Raw genomic sequence first — 12,529 nt, forward strand, 5'->3', positions numbered from 1 at the left:
TTTGCCGTAGGAAAATCTTTTACTTTGCTTTTGACACAAAAAGAATTTTTGGTTGCCAAAAGATTTGATTTTTACACTTGGTTTTAAAAGAAATTCTTAAATATCAATTCACCCTTTTCTTGGTATATATTGCTTTGAGCTTATACTGCTAATAATTGATATTAGATCTAGGATTCAATTTTGCAAGTTTAACAACATTGAGTGATTTGTAATAGAAGCTTAAATCATCAAAATGGAGGTTACGACAATTGTGTTTAGTGAAAGGCAATCAATCCAAAGGCCGCCTCTCTTTGTAGGTATTAACTATTCTTATTAGAAGAAATATATGAATATGTTTATACAATTCATAGACCTAGATGTTTGGAATGTTATGTTAAATGGTCCATATGTTCCAAGTAAAGAGGTAGATGGCAAATTAAGTAGTCATTAAGTCTTAGGAAAGAATGGGATGATAAAGATAAGAAATTAATTCAGATAAATTGCAAGGCTTATAATACTCTTCTTTGTACCTTTGGAGCTAATGAGTTTAATAAAGTGTCTATATGTGAAAATGCAAAACAAATTTGAGACACTCTAGAGACCACCTGTGAGGGAACGAACCAAGTCAAGGAATATAAGATTGGATTGCTTACACATGATTATTAGCTTTTTAAGATGAAAGAAGATGAGTCTATAAATGAAATTTTTGAGAGATTTACCAAATTTTTGAGTTTTGAAAACTTTAGGGAAAGACTTTCCCAATGCCCAACTTGTCAAGAAAGTCCTTTATAACTGACCTAAATTCTAGAGACCTAAACTAATGGCCATATAAGAAGCTAGAAACCTTAACAATTTTAAGCTAGAAGAGCTAGTAGGATCCTTGTTTACCTATGAGATGACTTTGAAACATGAAAGTGAGTTAGAGGAAATCGAAGAGAGAAGACATCAAGGAAAAAGGAATAGCCTTTAAATCTATAGTTTAGGAAGAAGATATAAGCACCAAAAATGAGAGTAAAAATGAGGAGGAAATAACCATGCTAGTTAGGAAATTTAATAAATTCATAAAGAAAAACCTCATAAATAAGAAACCTACAATGAGGGATATGCTTAAGGAAGAACATATAAAAGATCACTTGATATGCTTTGATTAAAAAAGGCTAAACCACACTAAATATGAATGCTTCAAGAACTTTTAAGAAAAAAAGGATGATGTCAACTTGGAGAGATACTGATGTTTCCTAAGATGAGAAGGATGATGAAATTGCAAATATTTATCTAATGGCACTTGATGATTACAAATTCCAAGACATGGCAACTAATTCCAATAAATCAACATTAGAAGAAGGATCATCACCTTTAGAGCCTTTATATTTCAATGGTGAAGATTTTCATGTTTGGAGATATAGAATGAGACACATCATTATTGCAAATGATTATTAAACATGGAAGCAAACTGAAAATGGTCCACACAAAATAGAGAAAGACATGGTAAATTGGAATTCATGTGATCTTGATTTAATTGAGCTCAATGCCAAAGCCATGCATACCATCATTCGTGCTCTTAGAGAGAGGCAATGTAATCAAATTCAAAATTTTGGAAATGTTAAGGAGATATGGGACAAGTTAGAAGAACTATATGGGTAACCAATTGAAAAAGAATTAGAAAAAGATGATTTCTTAGATGAAAGCTCATCAAGTGATGATTAAGAGAACATCAAATTTTGGATTTCAAAACTAAGCTATGAGGTAAGATCTTCTTCCCATGAACAACATAACTTTACGAATAGTGAATTGGCAAATATGTTTGAAGACTTAACTATTACATTTCAAGATCTTAGTTTTAGCCAAAAAGAGGAAATCTCTAAGCTTAAGAATAAAAATGAATTATTGGTAAAAGAAAACACTCAACTAAAAATTAATGTTGAAATACTTCAAAATTGTGAATGATTAGAAAAGGAAAATAGAATGTTGAAAAATATTTTGAAAGGAAAGGAAAGATATTAGAAGTAGGAAGTCACATGAATCTATCTAGTTTTATTGCATTCATTATTCACACTCTCTTTAATGATATTGATTTTATCCATACAATTGTTGAGACTAACCCTCAAGGATTGAAAGCAATTTGGATACCAAATGTGAAATGAAAGTGATCTTTATAGGTATCATTAACAAGGAAGAACAATTCAAAGATTGAACATCAAATAAAAAATTAGTGATATCTACTTCCTTACTTCTTTTAAATTTAAAGAATACTTGAAATTTGATTAGATATGAATTACTTATTTGATCATTGAGTGTAGTTTACTCTGCAATTGCTTAAAAATATATGTTTGAATATTGATTGTGCAAAATTGTTGGTTGCAAGAAATGTGAGCATGAGATGCACATTCACATTTGAACACAATTGATTTGATGAGGATGAAATGATGGTAATATGAGCTTATATTGACCTATAGCTTGAATAAGTGTATCACATAATGAAAATGCTTAAACTTATTGATCCATTAGACTATTCATGTGCTTGAATTGAAGTATCTTTTCTTACAAGTTGAGATGTTCAAATGTTTTGTCTAAGAACAACTCTTGAAAAATGTTTTATGTTTGTGTTAAATGATGATTTCAAGATTAACTCCTTCATTATGCATATGAAATTGATTATGATGAACTCTTTCAACTTCATGAGAATTATTCTTGGTTCATCTATCATTTTGGTCAAGTGACATGCTCACATGATATCTCATCTTGCTTGAACTAAAGATTTGAAGTCTATAACTTGACTTAGGTTATGTTTTTAAATGAGAAATTTAAATTATCAATTTAGATCATGATATATATTGTGTTGACATAGTTGAAGAATCTTTTAAATGTGCTTTTGAGTGTTAACTTTGTCCTTTATGAGCTTAAACGATTACATGATTTAAAGACTTATGTATATCCAACATTAGCTTATAGACTTCCATGAATGACCTGGTTTATGATGACAAATGGCCTAGAGCTTGAGTTAACAATGAATATTTAATGAGCCTTAGTTGAATGCTATTTCTTGAATCTTAATAATTGGTATTCATTGATGCTTGCATTCTTACGTTAGATATATTCATAAGTTGAGCACTTTATTTTTAATATTTCATAACAATTGGTATCACTCATAAATCATGGATCATTAAGAAATAACATACATAAATGAAATTCAATGCTTTCATTTTCTTGATAAATATATATTTATATGTTTTGAAATTGAAATCTTGCTTGCATTTCTATAAAAGTAATTAAAATCATAATTGATAAAGATAGCCATGCTATTACATGTGATCATGCTTGTACCTACTTGATCATAAAATTCTCATGAATGATTACAATAAGTGCAAAATGCCTTGGCAATGCCTCATTGATAATGATGTTGTCTTCATAAGAAAACTTCTTCTTGAATTAATAGTCTAATACATATTTTGGAGAAAACTTACTAAAATTCTAGTATGAAAATATTGTGGAAAAGAGATTACCAAAAAAAGCTTAATGATGACATTCTCTTGATGACATGCTATTGTTGAGAAAATTCTTTCTTAAATTGTTGTTCTTATATATTTTAGAGAATTTCTTTAAAATATTTGATTAATAGTGCTTGGACAATGCATGATTGAAAAAGATGCTTAATGAAAAATGATATCTTGGATATGCATTGGAACTAATGTGCATACACTTCTTAAATTATGAGTGTTTGAAGCATATATTGAATATTTATTTAAATGCTCATATTTTCTAGTTCCATGAATAGTTGAGTATGTAATTAACATGTTGATTATCCATTGTAACATTTATCTATCATACGTTCATGATTTATCCCCATATCTGCCTCATAAAGGAAGTTAAGATTATGCTTTAATGTGATCAACCATTTAATCCCCTCTCCTTGTTGGAATTGATCTAATGAATGTTTAAGGGGGAGTTAACCATTGACAATGTACTATAATTCTTGAGCACTTGAAATCTTCAACAATAATCTTGGTAAAATCTCAACAAGTGGTATTCATCTCTATTGGTAATATCTCTAAAACATCATATTAAATTTGTGCTTAATAATGTCTCACATTTGTGCTTGAATAATGATTGCCATGCTCTTTACTGTACTTGATTGTGCACATATTTGTGAATATATTTGCATAATTGGTTGTGTATTCAATTTTTTTCTTATTGGTAACTTTCACTATTATTTGTTCAAATGAATATGTGAACATACTTGTATATAGGTTGCACACATCTTATTCATACACATGTTCACATTATCTACATACTTATAAATGCTTTATCCTTGATTGTGCTTGTTTTTATATGTGTACATTCAACTTGAACTTAAAGGATGAAATGTCCAAACTTTGCTTATAAATGCTTATCTATATGTGGCATTCTTGATGATGACATATATTAAGCTTTAATTGCAATGGTTGAACATATGTCTTCATGCTTAATTGAACATCCTAAGTTGAAATATATTATGACTTACTTATACATATTGCTCCTTGGATATGCTAAATGAATATATTTTCCTATGCTTGCTTGAATACATATTGATTGGAATATATCTTGATTTATTGCTTTCAAATTATGATGAATGGCTGTATTTCTCATTTTCTTAATACAATACATTTCCATGGAAATATATCTTAATTCATTATCTTATGATTTTGATTTGATGGTTAGAGATTATTATTGGCCTTAATGTTTATCTATACTCGATGATTTTCACAAACCATTGTTTCTTGAGTTTAATTACTTAAAACTCATACTTCTATTCCTTTTTTATATAACAAAAGAGTAAAGGGAGGGGGGGTTTATGAGCACATTGAAATGCTCTTGTATGTAAAGTTGAAATTTTTGAAAATATTTTTGAAAACATTTTTGAACTTCATGCATAAGTTGAACGGGAAAATTTTTAAAGTTCTTATTCATTTCTTATACTCTTCTCACATACACTTAAATATTTTTAACACAAGGGCATAAAAACTAATAGAGTGATGGGGAGGTTTCATGAAATTTCAAATGCAATATGCTCATGTGTTTGTCATATTAAAAAAGAGGAGATTGTTAGTCTTGAGTTACATCATGTTTTGATTAGACAAAAATTGCATGATATCTTGAGTCCAATTTGAAATTTTCTCAATCATATTTTTCATCCCTTAAGTCACAAAATAGTTTGAAAAGCCATGCATCATTAGAAAATATCACAAAAGCTTTTAAACAATGAATATTCAACTAAGTAAACAAAGAGCACACATGCCTTGAATTATTATTTCATTATAGAAACAAGGCAAGGAAGAAATAGTTGAAGACAGGCACTAAAAAGTCAAGGAATCCTCAAGAAACAAGTCAGGAGTCGACATTAGAAAAATTCAAGTCAATCCAACAATAGAATGCGTGGACAACTTGAAGAACACAAAGGCGTAGTCGACCCTGACTTGTCTATAGTCAACCCTGAAACAAAAAGCTCAAAAAATTGAAGAATTACATAGACATAGTCAAACCTAGCAAGACTGATGCTTGAAAAAAGAGGGAAAATGAAAAATATAGTTGACCTTAGCTTCACCATAGTCAACTACCTTAACCCAGATTAGCAAAAACACGCTCTTGAGAACTGGATCGAGTAAAGGAAGGTTATACTCAATTATAGAACCCTAATTTGAGAAATTTGAAGAACATGGTTGACCTTAGGAGCATTGTAGTTGACCCTCAAGCTTTAGTAATGGTCAAATTTAATTCAAACTTATGTCTAATGGCTTTGAACTTCACTCCAGCTATAAAAGGTCACTCTTAAGTCATTTGAAAGTATGAAAAGACCAGTACTCACTTAGAAAAGCCTAGAGAGAAATCTTAAAGCTTATTTTCCCTCTTTAGCATTCATCATAACCTTCCATCAAGCTTTGAAGAATTATTCACTGGAAAATCCTGGAGAAAATATTTCTTCTCTTTGGACTCAAGCTTAAATTTCTTAACATCCAACATTTGTGAGGCATTTTCTTACTTTACTTTGTACTCATCTTGTAAAGGTTCTAGCTTAACCTTGAAAAGTTATTTGTTAAGGATTGTGTTTGCTCCTGTGGAAAGGCATTGTTGAGAGTTATGCTTGCTTCTGTTAAAAGGCATTGTTGAGAGTTTTGGTTGAGCTTGTGCAAAACCATTGCAAGAGTTGTTGGTTAATCTTGTCAAAAACACATTTCCTTAAGTTGTTTTGAATTTTCTTAGTATTTCAAGGGAGTGGATGTAGACACTAGAGAAAGTTGAACCAATATAAAATCTTATGATCTCTGTGGTGTTAAAAGAAATGATGGTCATAAGATGACGTAGGCATTTTAGGTTTATGTTTATGGCCTTCAAGGTGAATAGAGGTATGAGACTCATTGAAGAACCATCATTAATGAATGTTCTATTAATAAGATATCAATTAATAGTGCTTTCCACGTAGTGAGGCTTGTTATAATAACGATGAAGTGTACACATATATGTTTTTGTGAGTACTATAGCATTCTAATAAGCCAACCATCTTCCTCATAGGTTGTCCCACTAAGTTGCACTCCCCACATTGCTTTTCAACTATCTACTGTTGTCGAATTATTCATTCAAGTTCACGTATCATTAAACAAGCAATATAGTGAAAAGTATAGTGTCGATCCCACAAAAAATTAAATTAATTCTTACTATTAACTATTAAAATTAGCACACCCTAATCTTATTCAAACAACTAAATGTAAATTATTAAAATGCAAAATTAAATCTAACAAATTAAAACTAAAACTAATATAAAATTAATTAGCAAATTTGTTTTAAAAACTCAATCAACTACTAGACCTAAAATTATGATACTTCATTTGAATTTCGTATCTCTCTCTTAACTTACTTTAATGGGTTAAGTTGCTAATCTAGAGGCCTAAATTACTTACCAGTCTTTGTCTAGTTTCTCATAAAAATATCTCTCTTCATTAACTTACTAAATGCTTATACAAATTAAATTGAAAAAAGATTTATTAAATTCATGTTTTAATCTTAGCTATATATGGCTTATGCATGTATGTTTACCTTATATGCAAATCAAATCACTTAATTAACTAAGTACATTCGATTATACGGTATTGTATTTAAGGTTTACTCTAAATCTCCCTTGTCAAGTTTTAACTTAGGTTTCCAATTCAATCTAATTGGTGGCTTGACAATTAGAAACATTAAAAACACAATAGTATAAACAACTTAATACCATTAAACATAAGAAAAAGAGAGATAAATAATTCAGACTATGTATTTAGTTCAATTATAATCTTAGATAACTAAATTAGTTACCTATAATGTCACAAATCATCCTTAAATAAAGTTTAAACATTGAAACCAAACCAAGAAAAATAAAGAATAACGAAAAAAATAAAGAAACTTCAAAAGTTGAAATCTTGATCTCTAAATCTTCTTGAATCTTTCAATTTCTTCTATGCTCCAATGATACTTTTCTAATGATTTTGTGGTTGAATCTTAGCTTTGAATCTTGTGTTTTTCGTGCCTCTAAAAGTCATCTAAAAGGTTGTATAAATAAGGCTCAAGATTGGGTCAAGTTAAAAGTCTGTTTAAACAAGGATTTCTTGGCAAATCTACAAGCATCATGGCCTGCCTCTTCCTAGGCCACGGCCTTGACCATCTGAAGGTGAAAAAAATTATGAATTTCATGTTAGGGCACCACGACCTCCCCTCTCCAAGGCTATGGCCTCACTTCCTCTTTCTTGGACTACTATAGTGCTTCAATTTTGACAAAGTTTTTAACCACCTTTCAAGCCGAATTGAGTGAAGTAGTAAATATGAAAGTTATATTTTTTTCTCTTAGCTTTCTAATGATATAAAAATAACCTCATTTGGATTTCTGTAGAGTAATTTATAGTCAAAATAACAAGACATGTATAGTGAAAGTCTGCATCTAAAATGCACTCTCCTTGTCAAATTAAAAGTCCTTCTTCAAGGCAAAACTAAAAAAGAACAATTTAATCAATAGTAGATTTTCTTAGGCACATAACCATCAATTTAAACACGAGATTAACTAGGATTAAATTGACTCACCTAATTAACTAACTTAAAATAATTAAATAAAATGTATTAATTTTTATGCATTACTACAAGAACTAAGTCAATTTACTATCAAAATTAAGACCAAATAACTCTATATCATAGAGTTATCATTTATACTAGTGTTATAACCACTTTTTTCTTGCCTTTTCTAATAATCCAAGAGACCAAAGAAATGCTTGAAGCTAGATGCCTCCATGAGCAAGCTAGCAATCAAAGAAGTAATCAAAGTAGCTTCACTTCCATCTTAATCTGAGTGTTTGAAGAAAAAAGATCCTTATAGTGAGTATGAATTATTATGTTCACTTTCCCTTAAAGATTTGGATGAGTGGAAAATAGATTGTTCTAGCCGTTAATGTTTCCAATCAGTACCTCTTTCGCTTCACCTGCTGATGGATTATTCTTCGAAGGTTTATGCACTTAGCAAGTGGATGACCAATTGCTTGATGATAATTGCAGTACCTTGTGTTGGTCTTCTCTTCCTCTGTTGATGGTTATGGGTGTAAGGTAAGTTCACTTGTCCATCCCTGACCTTTTTTTAGATAAACACTTTCACTATATCTAGAGGTATTGAGAATAGTGGAAAAGAGATGTTCTCATCACTGGCATTCTTCTCAAGATATCCTTTTTGCAACCCGAATTCACTTTAAAAAAACCTCTATTTTCTTTACCTCCTCGTTAAATGACATTCATTGTTAGGTATTCCTCCTATCGAAGTGAATAACTCCTTTCTATTTATAAACCATATTATTAGTCCTTCATGCAACTTCTATCAAGGTAACGAAGGTTGGAAAATGTAAATTCTCCAAAGTGCAACCCATACGCATTAAACATGCCTTGAATGCAAACCTTTACCAACTCATTCTCATCATGAGACTTTTGTATATCTAACACCTTATCTTTGAAGCATTGAATTTACTCCATAAGATTTTCCTTGGACTTTTGACATTCTTTTCCCAAATCAATGAGAGTAACCTTTTCTTGAGTAAACAAGAACTTTTCTTTAAACATCAAACAAATTTGACTCTAAGATTCAACAAAACCAGGAGTGAGATTAACATATCATGTATTAGCTTTTTCAGTAAGAGACTTGGAGAACTCCTTCAACTTCAGGTCTTCATCCTATATTATATTGCCACTATAAGAGTCTCCACAAATTTCAAGACATGCTTCTGTGCATCTCCTACCTTTCTATTGAATTGGTTGAACTTAGGGCTAGTGTAGTCCTTAAGATATGGTTTTGTGACCACACTAGTTGGGTAAGGCAACTTAAGATCAAACTCAGAAATCTTCTTCTTCTAATTTAGCAACATTTGAAGCTCCTCCATTGTCATAAATCCTTTGGTAAGGACTAGTAGGATTATTACAGTAAAGGTAGGTGCTACTGTAACTAACACAGAGGAGTTGATCAAATTGAGATTTGCAAAACCTATTGCATTAGTTGCATTTTCTCCATTTCCTCCATTCTCATTGGTGTTTACAACTAGAGGAAAGACTCCATCAAGTGCACTCTCATTAGGGTGTATAGGTTGAGCTTGAGAAATGGTGGTAGTAGAGGATCTAAGTTAAGATATTGTCTCCAACATCCTCTTATTGTTGTCTTCCAACGTTGCATCCTTTTTCTGAGAAGCTTGGATTATTTTCATCAACTTTTGGATGTACATGGGAACAAGTGCATCTTGGTTTCTAGTAGAACTGTCCATTTTTTCTAGTAACCTAAAGTTTAGCTAGTAACATTTTACCTAATGCAATCACTCTTTTTTAGTGGAGTTGTTAAAATGTAAAAAGAGACTCTTGAGAATGAAAGAGGAAGTGTTGCAAATAAGGAAACGTATGTACTAGAGGTAGTGGAGAGAAAGATTGGAGTAGCCTTTAAAGTATTAAGAGTTGTGGCAGATGGAAGATAAATAAAGTGAGAATATCTGAGTGAAAATATGTTGTACTAACTTTGAAAGGTCTCCTCCAAAATAAATTGTGAAGGCTCTATATATAGTATTAGAAGAGACAGCTACTCAAGAATATGTTTTAATATACATAATAAACAACATTATTGAGAAACGCTTGCATGTAATGGGTAACCGTTACTAAAACCCATTATTTAGATATTAAAGTAGTGATTTTATTGCATATAATATATAACAGTTAGAAACTCATTATGTAATTATTGAAGTTGTGGGTTTTATAGCTTTTAATAATATAATTAGACTAATTCTTGAGTAAAAAGAGAAAATGTTTGTGAAAACTGTAAGAGAACAAGGTAAAAGAAAAAGGTGCATGTGAAAAGATACAAGAGAACAAGGTAAAAGTGAGAGAACCTTGCTGTATTTATTTATTTATTTATTATTATTATTATTATTATTATTATTATTATTAAAACAATTACAAGGTAGTTGAGCCCTACGGGAACTTCCAGCACAAAAAAAATGGTAAGAGTGAGAGGGAGAAACACTTGTCGTTCCGAAAAAGGTTAAGAGAAAGGCCTCTTAACTACCTCCATATCTAAGTCACCAAACCAAACTTCAAAACATACCAAGGTGAAAGTAATCAATGAACCTTCCAACTTATTCCTAGTTACTTTCATTGCTATTCGCATGAAGTAGTTGTTCTACTTCCTCTAGTTGTTCTACTGAAGTACTTATTCCACTTGTTCTAGCTGTTCCATTTGAATTGTTCCACTTATTCTACTTGTCATCATTATTCTCTGTATAGCATTAAGCTCTAAAACAACTCTTAAAGAAATAATAAGTTAGAAGCCAAAGTCAATTATCTACACCAACATATTCCATTAGGTTACACATATTTTGATCATTTTTTGTGGACAATAAATATGTATTTAGATCAAAAGGAGAGCACATGGGTTTGCAATAAAAAACTCGTATTTTTTGAAAACGTTTTCAATATAATAAGATTGATTTAGAAAATACCATAAGCATAAGATCCTCATGTCAAGAATAACATTCGTTTCCCCTAAATCTCATGTCAAAATATCAGTAAGTAGCATTTTGATAGCCGTTATAATCTCAAGATTTGTAACCAAAATTTAGATAGTCAACGTATAAACAAATTATAACACATGAATCGCAATCTAATTTATAATATATGCAGTTATCACTTTCATTGGTTTTAAAACTTATAAATTAAATATGTCAATTTTCTCATGTCACTGTCTTTGGATCTTGTTCCAAACCATATAAAAATTTTAAAAATTTACAAACTTTTTTTTTTGTTTAACTTGGTATAAGAAAACTCTCATATTGTTCTATATAAATTTCTTCTTCCAATACTCCGTTTAGGAAAATTGTTTTTACATCCGCTTGATAAATTATCAAGTCATGGATGGCAACAACTGCAACTAAAACTCTTGTTGATATTATCTTGCTCAAGAGAGAAAATTTATCAAAGAAATCAATGTCTTCCTTTTATATAAAACCTTTGACTACCAGCCTCAAGCCTCGCTTTATATATATCAGTTAAGCTATCAAGCTTTGACTTCTTTCTGAGTACCCATTTACACTCTATAGCATTACAATCCGATGGTAACTTAACTAATTTCTAAGTTTTGTTTGTTTAAAGAATCCATCTCATTATTGATTGAACACGTGATCGTCAATACCAAAGTGTTTCACTATTCTTCCTCTTTTACTTGTAATAGGCTGACTCACAAATTCATCCTGTTTTTGGGTTTAGAAACTAAATTGCTTTATAGTTTGTTGGTAATTTATAGTTAATAGTTTCATGTTCACCCGTAACTGTTGGTTCAAGTTCAAGACCCCCATTATATCTAATTCTAAAAAGAAATTCGTTTTCATGAATTTTTTTTTTTGCATGCAACTTCTCTAGTACTGTCATATTTTTGTTGCAGGGCCTTTCAAATTTTCTTTGCTGAAGAATAAGTTTGGAAATAATAGTCATACAAAGTGTTAGAAAGACAATTGGGTAAAAAATGTCTAAAGCAGTTGTGATCCTTCTCCCATTTCTTCACCTCAACGTTTTCTTCATCCATCATAACTTGGGTATAACATGTAAGAAACATCAAAAGAGTGAGAAAGGAATTCTTTGCTTCCTTCTCTTAGAGTTTGCATCAGGACGATCCAAGCCATCGATTTGAGAAGTGTTGGACAAATTTTGCAGCAATGTTTCATAGGGTATTGTCTCAAATAGTTGAAAAATGTTAAATAATTGTATCTCAAGAAAGGATTAAAGGATCATTTTACTCTTGTTGAGCTGTCAGAATAAGAAATTGAGGCACAAAATAGGCATTGGTAGCTCTCTGAAGACAATATGAATCCTCTCAGCGATAAGAAGGAACCGATGCGAAGAGGCTATATTGCACGATGGCCCATAAGATACAATAAGCCTAGCCATGTAACTTGCACGAGTTACAAGGTAGGAACCTCTACCAAAATTGACATCTTTTTCATCAGATTAGTTAAAATTCTTGAACGAAATTAAAAAAAAA

Source organism: Theobroma umbraticum, unplaced genomic scaffold, assembly GCF_002168275.2.
Source record: "Theobroma umbraticum cultivar Fairchild unplaced genomic scaffold, ASM216827v3 scaffold_56.0, whole genome shotgun sequence".
Taxonomy (NCBI): domain Eukaryota; kingdom Viridiplantae; phylum Streptophyta; class Magnoliopsida; order Malvales; family Malvaceae; genus Theobroma; species Theobroma umbraticum.